This window comes from Schistocerca gregaria, chromosome 2, assembly GCF_023897955.1.
Source record: "Schistocerca gregaria isolate iqSchGreg1 chromosome 2, iqSchGreg1.2, whole genome shotgun sequence".
Classification (NCBI taxonomy): domain Eukaryota; kingdom Metazoa; phylum Arthropoda; class Insecta; order Orthoptera; family Acrididae; genus Schistocerca; species Schistocerca gregaria.
The window spans coordinates 268,794,653-268,802,837 of record NC_064921.1 but is presented as its reverse complement, the minus strand read 5'-3'; the positions used below and the strand labels follow the sequence as shown (position 1 = coordinate 268,802,837).

General features: G+C 40.9%; 1 non-coding gene across 1 annotated transcript; it reads right to left on the bottom strand.

Annotated features, from left to right (window-relative positions):
• Window positions 1-419: 419 nt before the first annotated feature.
• On the bottom strand, window positions 420-494 carry Trnas-uga (transfer RNA serine (anticodon UGA)). Its single transcript has one exon. It is a non-coding gene; the product is annotated as a tRNA-Ser (tRNA).
• Window positions 495-8,185: the final 7,691 nt, after the last annotated feature.

The following is an 8,185-nucleotide window of genomic DNA, read 5'->3' as shown; positions in this document are numbered from 1 at the left end:
ACATAAGTGAACGAACATATCAAGGACAAAGGTTGAAGATTGGTGTACATATTTTACGTATATTCTATAACTGAGTCGCGTTTTGTGTACATAACGTATTTGATTACATGTGTAACAAAGTATATTTCATCTTATTTCTCTTTGCCACATACCTTAAGCAACATGGTATTCCCAGACTTTTGTGACAATGGAGGATCTTGACAAAGGCTTGACAATTTCGAAACACCAATTGTGAAGTTAGTTAATGTTCCATAGATCACTTGAACAATTTTCTTATGCCGAACGAGTCGATTTACAGGTTATGTATACATGTTTAGTGTTAACATTAATGAACACATTACCATCTTATTCGTGCTCATGCAGTTACACTTAAAAACAATCACTTTTTTCCTTGAAACTTCCTGACAGATTAAAACTGTGTGCCCGACCGAGACTCGAACTCGGGACCTTTGCCTTTCACGGGCAAGTGCTCTACCAACTGAGCTACCGAAGCACGACTCACGCGCGGTACTCACAGCTTTACTTCTGCCAGTATCCGTCTTCTACCTTCCAAAGGTCCCGAGTTCGAGTCTCGGTCGGGCACACAGTTTTAATCTGCCAGGAAGTTTCATATCAGCGCACACTCCGCTGCAGAGTGAAAATCTCATTCTGGAAACATCCCCCCAGGCTGTGGCTAAGCCATGTCTCCGCAATATCCTTTCTTTCAGGAGTGCTAGTTCTGCAAGTTTCGCAGAAGAGCTTCTGTAAAGTTTGGAAGGTAGGAGACGGATACTGGAAGAAGTAAAGCTGTGAGTACCGGGCGTGAGTCGTGCTTCGGTAGCTCAGTTGGTAGAGCACTTGCCCGTGAAAGGCATAGGTCCCGAGTTCGAGTCTCGGTCGGGTACACAGTTTTAATCTGCCAGGAAGTTTCATATCAGCGCACACTCCGCTGCAGAGTGAAAATCTCATTCTGGAGACTATTTTCCTTGTTTAGCTACCAGTTAAGCAGAAATCCGTCAGTAGAATAATAAGAATGATTTTGAATTAGATTTAAAACTTGCTTCGCTATCTGTTAGACATGTAATGTTATTGGGCAAATGACTGTTGCTGCATATTGAACTCCTCTATGAGCCATTGACAGCTTTAAAAATGGGCAATAAAGGTCAGTTTTCCCGTCTTGTGTCGTAGGTATGTACATCACTGTTCTTCTTAAATTGTCTTGGATAATTTATGATGAATTTCACTAGAAAAAATATGTATTGTGACGGCGCAATTGAAATGCCTAGCACCTTGAGTAGGTGCCTACATGGCATATCATTCTTACTGCTCACTCTTGTGCGATCAATACTTTCTAAGTGATGACTTACCCCAGAAAATATTTGTTGTGATTGAAAGCATAGTTGTCGTTTTTCATTTATACATATAAATGTATGCGCCTTGACGGCAGTTAGTGATCATTCAGTACAGATGCACTCTTCGTCCGAACTGTTGTGGGAATCAGCGTGAGGTTGTGAGCAGTGAAGATGACACTGAGCCCCTTGAGAATTTGAGTCGGACGTGAAGTGTAAGACGGCCGTAGTGCTTAAGGAGACCGCTCACGTAAAGCGGGGAATCGGGGTTCCAGAATAGGTCCAGCAAAAATTTTCATTTGCCGCCAATGAATTTATTTCAACGCCCGGTTACCCCTAAGATCGGAATTTCAATTTCGTCAACATGGTTGCCTGATGAAAGGTATGACAAATTACGTCTTTTGTTGTACGGATATTTTAAAAAATAACATTAATTTTTTGACAGCAGATAAGACATTTTTCCAACAATTGTTTGTGCTGCTTTCTGTTAGATCTGAAATGAAATATTCTTTGAGATCAGAAATTTTGGATTACTGACAGAAAAGTCTATAACCTCCTGTGAGTAGATAGTTACTAGTTCTAAATTATAGCTTCAAATTATAATTTAAGCCTTTTGTACACAAAGAAGAGAAAACCAAGTGTATATTACTCTATGAAATAATTATGGTGTCCTTTTCTACATGGATAGAAAATTTTAGAATTTTTCTGTGTTGGTTGTATATCATGTACAGCAAACGGTGTATGAAACCAGGGGAAGGCTGACTAAGTTGACTTTTCCAAACTACACTGTCATTCTGAATATCACACAACTGACCGTAAGTGACTACAGTATTTGTATGTATGTGTCAGAGTGACTGCTGAGAGATGATATACCGTATATCATGCGTTCTGACGCTGTAATGGAAGGATGGTGGGTAATTTCGTTTCTCAGTACCAACACTTCAGTCTAGTCAGTTGCTTCATATATTAAAATTGTCTTTACTGAATTCTTCAGTCAGCTTCTATAAATCAAGATTTTAAACATGGCTGAAACAGCAACTGTTGAAATTCTTCACGGTAAATGACGACGCTTTTGGCATGATTGTTTCATGTATCTCCACTGCAGGATGTGATTTTAGTGTATTTTGCTTCTGATGAAGGTATATTTAGATATACCGAAACGGTGGTCAAGGATTTTAATAAATCTGTTGGCTGTTTGGCTGTTATCATTTAGCGTGAATATTCTATAAATATTTGAAAATTTTTAGTCATCTAAAACCAAAAATTTAAGTATTGGTCGTGTATGTCACTTTCCCAGAGAATGTCACATCAAATAATTTCAGGTTGAGGATCTTACTTACACAATACCTCTTTAAAAAGTAAACTGTAAGTAACAGTCAAAGAAACATTAACGAAATTTGCATTTTTTTAGATGAATTGACCCCCTGACAATACAAGTTATTGGAAGTGCATTGATGTTGTACAGGGTGTACTAAAAGATATTTTCGTGTTCAGGACACTACTAACACATCTGCACTTCATTCCAAAGTATGTTGTTAATATAAGTCAACAACAATTAATGAATTCCATATTTTTTTGAGGATGGGCGCAACGTACGCCCATCTCCCTCCCCCGCCCTGGTAATGCACTTTGTGGAAAGAGCGTTGGTATTGCTAGGAGCAATACTGAACGTTAGCACTTGTGCCACTGTGCTATGCCACGCTATGGCAACATAAAATATGGTGGACAGCTGCTCGGTTGGCATCACTGTCATCGCGGTGTCTCCCCTCTATCTTTTGGTGTTTTAAATTGTCTGTGACAATCGGTTCCAAAACCGGCAGGAATTGCTGCTGCCTGTGAATGCAGGTTCATCTCAAGCAGTTTCCAAGCGATCATTGCAAAGGGAAATGCATGAAATGGGCATTTGGATTCCGGAACATCGTAAAAGTCTATTGCTCAGACCAAAACATGAACTGCGGATCTTCAGCAGAGTTTAATACGCAGACTGGACTGTACTTGGCTGAGGGAAAGTAGCGTGTTCCGACCAGCCACGGTTTTGGCGCTTTTAGAATGAAGCGAAGTGTCGAGTTGCAGCTTTAATTGCTGGATATTACAGATGTTGTCGAGACCAATCAACTGCAGAGTACCAGCTACGGGAAAGTACACGGCCCTAAATTTCAGAATGGCTCGCTGAATAAAAGTGATCGGCCATTAACTTTTGGTTTTAAGTCTACATCTACATGACTACTCTGCAATTCACATTTAAGTGCTTGGCAGAGGGTTCATCGAACCACAATCATACTATCTCTCTACTATTCCACTCCCGAACAGCGAGCGGGAAAAACGAACACCTAAACCTTTCTGTTCGAGCTCTGATTTCTCGTATTTTATTTTGATGATCATTCCTACCTATGTAGGATGGGCCCAACAAAATATTTTCGCATTCGGAAGAGAAAGTTGGTGACTGAAATTTCGTAAAAAGGTCTCGCCGCGACGAAAAACGTCTATGCTGTAATGACTTCCATCCCAACTCGTGTTTCATATCTGCCACACTATCTTCCCTATAACGTGATAATACAAAACGAGCTGCCCTTTTTTGCACCCTTTCGATGTCCTCCGTCAATCCCACCTCGTAAGGATCCCACACCGCGCAGCAATATTCTAACAGAGGACGAACGAGTGTAGTGTAAGCTGTCTCTTTAGTGGACTTGTTGCATCTTCTAAGTGTCCTGCCAATGAAACGCAACCTTTGGCTCGCCTTCCCGACAATATTATCTATGTGGTCCTTCCAACTGAAGTTGTTCGTAATTTTAACACCCAGGTACTTAGTTGAATTGACAGCCTTGAGAATTGTACTATTTATCGAGTAATCAAATTCCAACGGATTTCTTTTGGAACTCATGTGGATCATCTCACACTTTTCGTTATTTAGCGTCAACTGCGACCTGACACACCATACAGCAATCTTTTCTAAATCGCTTTGCAACTGATACTGGTCTTCGGATGACCTTACTAGACGCATCATCTGCGAACAATCTAAGAGAACTGCTCAGATTGTCACCCAGGTCATTTATATAGATCAGGAACAGCAGAGGTCCCAGGACGCTTCCCTGGGGAACACCTGATATCGCTTCAGTTTTACTCGATGATTTGCTGTCTATTACTACGAACTGCGACCTTCCTGACAGGAAATCACGAATCCAGTCGCACAACTGAGACGATACCCCATAGCTCCGCAGCTTGATTAGAAGTCGCTTGTGAGGAACGGTGTCAAAAACGTTCCGGAAATCTAGAAATACGGAATCTACTTGAGATCCCCTGTCGATAGCGGCCATTACTTCGTGCGAATAAAGAGCTAGCTGCGTTGCACAAGAGCGATGTTTTCTGAAGCCATGCTGATTACGTGTCAATAGATCTTTCCCCTCGAGGTGATTCATGAAGTTTGAATACAGTATATGCTCCAAAATCCTAATCGAAGTATAAATCAGTCATGAAGCACTTTCATTAGCATAGAGGTTGGCGAACATGAAAATAAAGAAATTATGATCTCATGGGAAAATAATTTCGTAAAATTATTTCTTCTGCAGCGCTTGGTTTAAACTTTTGACCATACATTGATTCAAATAAGCACACAGATATATGAGGATGGTGGCCTCACATCAACTGATCATTTAATGGAACAATGATTCAAGATAGCAAAAGAAATCTAGATACGTAGTGCAAGCAGAGCATTCACAGACGGTAGCAAGTCCAGAATAATTACCTCTTGCCACGAAATAAAATCACGAAGACCTACAGCCCAAATCTTAAAGTTCGACAGCATAAAATCTCTCTAAAATTTGCTGCGAAATCTTAAGCCCGTTAAAACTGTTATTTCAGTTGACACTGTTCATGTTAATTGTACTAATGGATTTACACAATGGTGCAAAATCACTATAGATCATAGCTGCCTACAAATATACATTGTGTCCCACCTAACTTTCCCACCTCGTACAGGGATGTAGTCTTTGCCCCCTACCGTTCTATCTGTACATCGAAGAAACAATGATGGAGATAAAAGGAAGGTTCAGGAGTGGAATTAAAATTAAAGGTGAAAGGATATTAATGATACGATTCGCCGATGACATTGCTATCCTGAGTGAGAGTGAAAAAGAATTACATGATCTACAGAACAAAATGAGCAATCTAATGAGTACAGAATATGGACTGAGAGTAAATAGAAGAAAGACGAAAGTAATGAGATGCAGCAGAAACTGGAATAGGAGAAACTTAATATCAGGATTGGTGGTCATAAAGTAGATGAAGTTAAGGAATTCTTCTAACGTAGGCAGTAAAATAACGAGTGACGGACGGAGTAAGGAGGACATCAAAAGCAGACTAAAATGGGAAAAAGGGCATTCCTGGCCAGAAGAAATCTATCAGTCTCAAACATCCGCCTTAATTTGAGGAAGAAATTTCTAAGAACGTACGTCGGAATTACAGCATTGCATGGTAGTGCAACATGGACTTTGGGAAAATCGGGACAGAAGAAAATCGAAGCATTTGAGACGCGGTGCTACAGATGAATGTTGAAAATTAGGTGGACCGATAAGGTAAGGGATGAGGACGTTATGTGGAAAACCGGAGAGAAAAGGAATATGTGGAAAACACTGACAAGAAGAAGGAACAGGATCTCCTGATAGGATATCTGCTAAGACATGAGGGAATGACTTCCATGGTACTAGAGGGAACTGTAGAGGGCAAAAATTGTAGAGGAAGACAGAGATTAGAATACATCCACGAAATAGTTGAGGACGTGGGTTGCAAGTGCTACTCCGAGATGAAGAGGTTGGCACAGGAGAGGAATTCGTGATTCGTGGCGGGCCGCATCGAACCAGTCAGAAGACTGATGAAAAACATAATCCGAAATGAAACAAAATATGAAAGAAGCAATTGGCGAGGAAACAGACATCACTTTTAACACGAAGCCGAGTCTTTTTAAGGCACATATCTGTTTTTCTACCGAAATGAAAACTAGAGGCATAATTAGTGCGGGCAGACATGTTTTCATTATTCGACACCTCATACCATTTGAAATACATAGACTTTAGGCAATGGAAGCGGTGCCAAAGATTGTGTCACAGCCCTCTCATGCCGTAACATGGGTTGCCTGTATTGTCTCGAAGCCTGCTGTAGGCAACCCGTCACTCTGCGCGTTACGGCAGGAACTGTGGGACCGCTGCCATCCTTGACAAGTATACATATTTAAGAGGGTACGAGGTTCAAGACAATGAAAACAAGCCTGCCGTTGCTAATTGTACCTCTAGTTCTCATTTCCGCAGAAAAAATTGTGTTGAACTGATGTTTGTTTACATTTATGTATTGTGCATTCCTGCCCATTTGTGAGGCTGACCGATGTGGTAGAGCGGTTTTAGGCGCTTCAGTCTGGAACTGCGTGACCGCTACGGTCGCAGGTTCGAATCCTTCCTCTGGCATGGATTTGTGTGATGTCCTTAGGTTAGTTAGGTTTAAGTAGTTCTAAGTACTAGGGGACTGATGACCTCAGATGTTAAGTCTCATAGTGCTCAGAGCCATTTGAACCATTTTTTGTGAGCCCTGACACAGGTGCATCCTTGGCCAATTGGATTTTCCACATTTTGTTTCTGTTCGGAAATACATGAGGTGGCAGAATTAGGTGGGACGCCCTGAATAAAAAGCAGTAAGTTCGCATGGTTATGAAATACTGTCACTGAAACCCAGCTTGAAATTATAAGTCCAACGGAATTCAGAGTCACAAAAATTGTATAAGTTCTCAGCTCAAGTACATCGAAATGTTTTAAGTCCGAAACAACACACTGAGCCCACGTGATGCACTGGCCTCACAGTACCTCCCAATGTTTTTCCAAACCACCACTCTCCGACGAAGACCACAGACCACGTCCTGCTTTCCTATTTGAACCTATGGTCACATGACTACCACGCTACGCGATGCATTGACGTACAACCTGATGATCATTCATGAAAATTGGAGAAAAACATAACACTTGCAAATTTAATAATACAAATTTGTGGTCAGTTTGAGAGCTCGTTACAGTATTCAACTCTAAATCTAGCAATAGTAACTAATTTTATTACCTTACGGCACTGCTGTCAAACTGGTCAAAACAACGACCTTGTTTTGAAGCCCTACGCTACCTGTACGATAGAGATGCATCCTATAGTTATATAGTGTGAAGCTAACTGTTGTGGGGAACTGGTATAGATGCACCTGTAGCAGTAGAGTCTTCGAGGATTGGTAGGATTCTCCTCCCACTCCCCCTCAGGGGGAAGCAGATTGATAATTATGGGTGCTCCGCCATTTTTCGGCAGTGGTTCCTGGTCTGGCTAATGGGATCAATCATACAGTTTGCAACAGTTGAAGAGAAGGATGTATTTAATTGTTAAGATAACTACTCCGTTTTGTTCCAGCAAAATTATAGTCAGGGTTATATGGCGACCACATTTCCTAGTAATTTTACACATAACTTCAATGGTTAAAAGTCTGGTATTTTATCGACAGCACGGAACACAATGGAATCCATTAATACAAAGTCAATCTCGTGTAGCCTCCAGCACGTTTGTTTTTATTTGAATTCTGTCATCAGTTATCTTGCCTTTAATGATTGAAGTAAATTAGTTAGCCAAATACGAAACTAATTTTCTTTGTAGCTTGGGCCACAACCAGAGTATTTGATATAACCCTGCGGCCGCCACTGTACAACAAAAGATAGTAGAGATTATAGCACGATTTCTGGACGGCATTTTGCCTGTGAATTCTGCGAAATACTTAAGTAAACTGCCGTGTGAAATTCTTAGCAATGCAAGCAGTTCTGCAAAGAGACGATCACCTGCATCCTTAA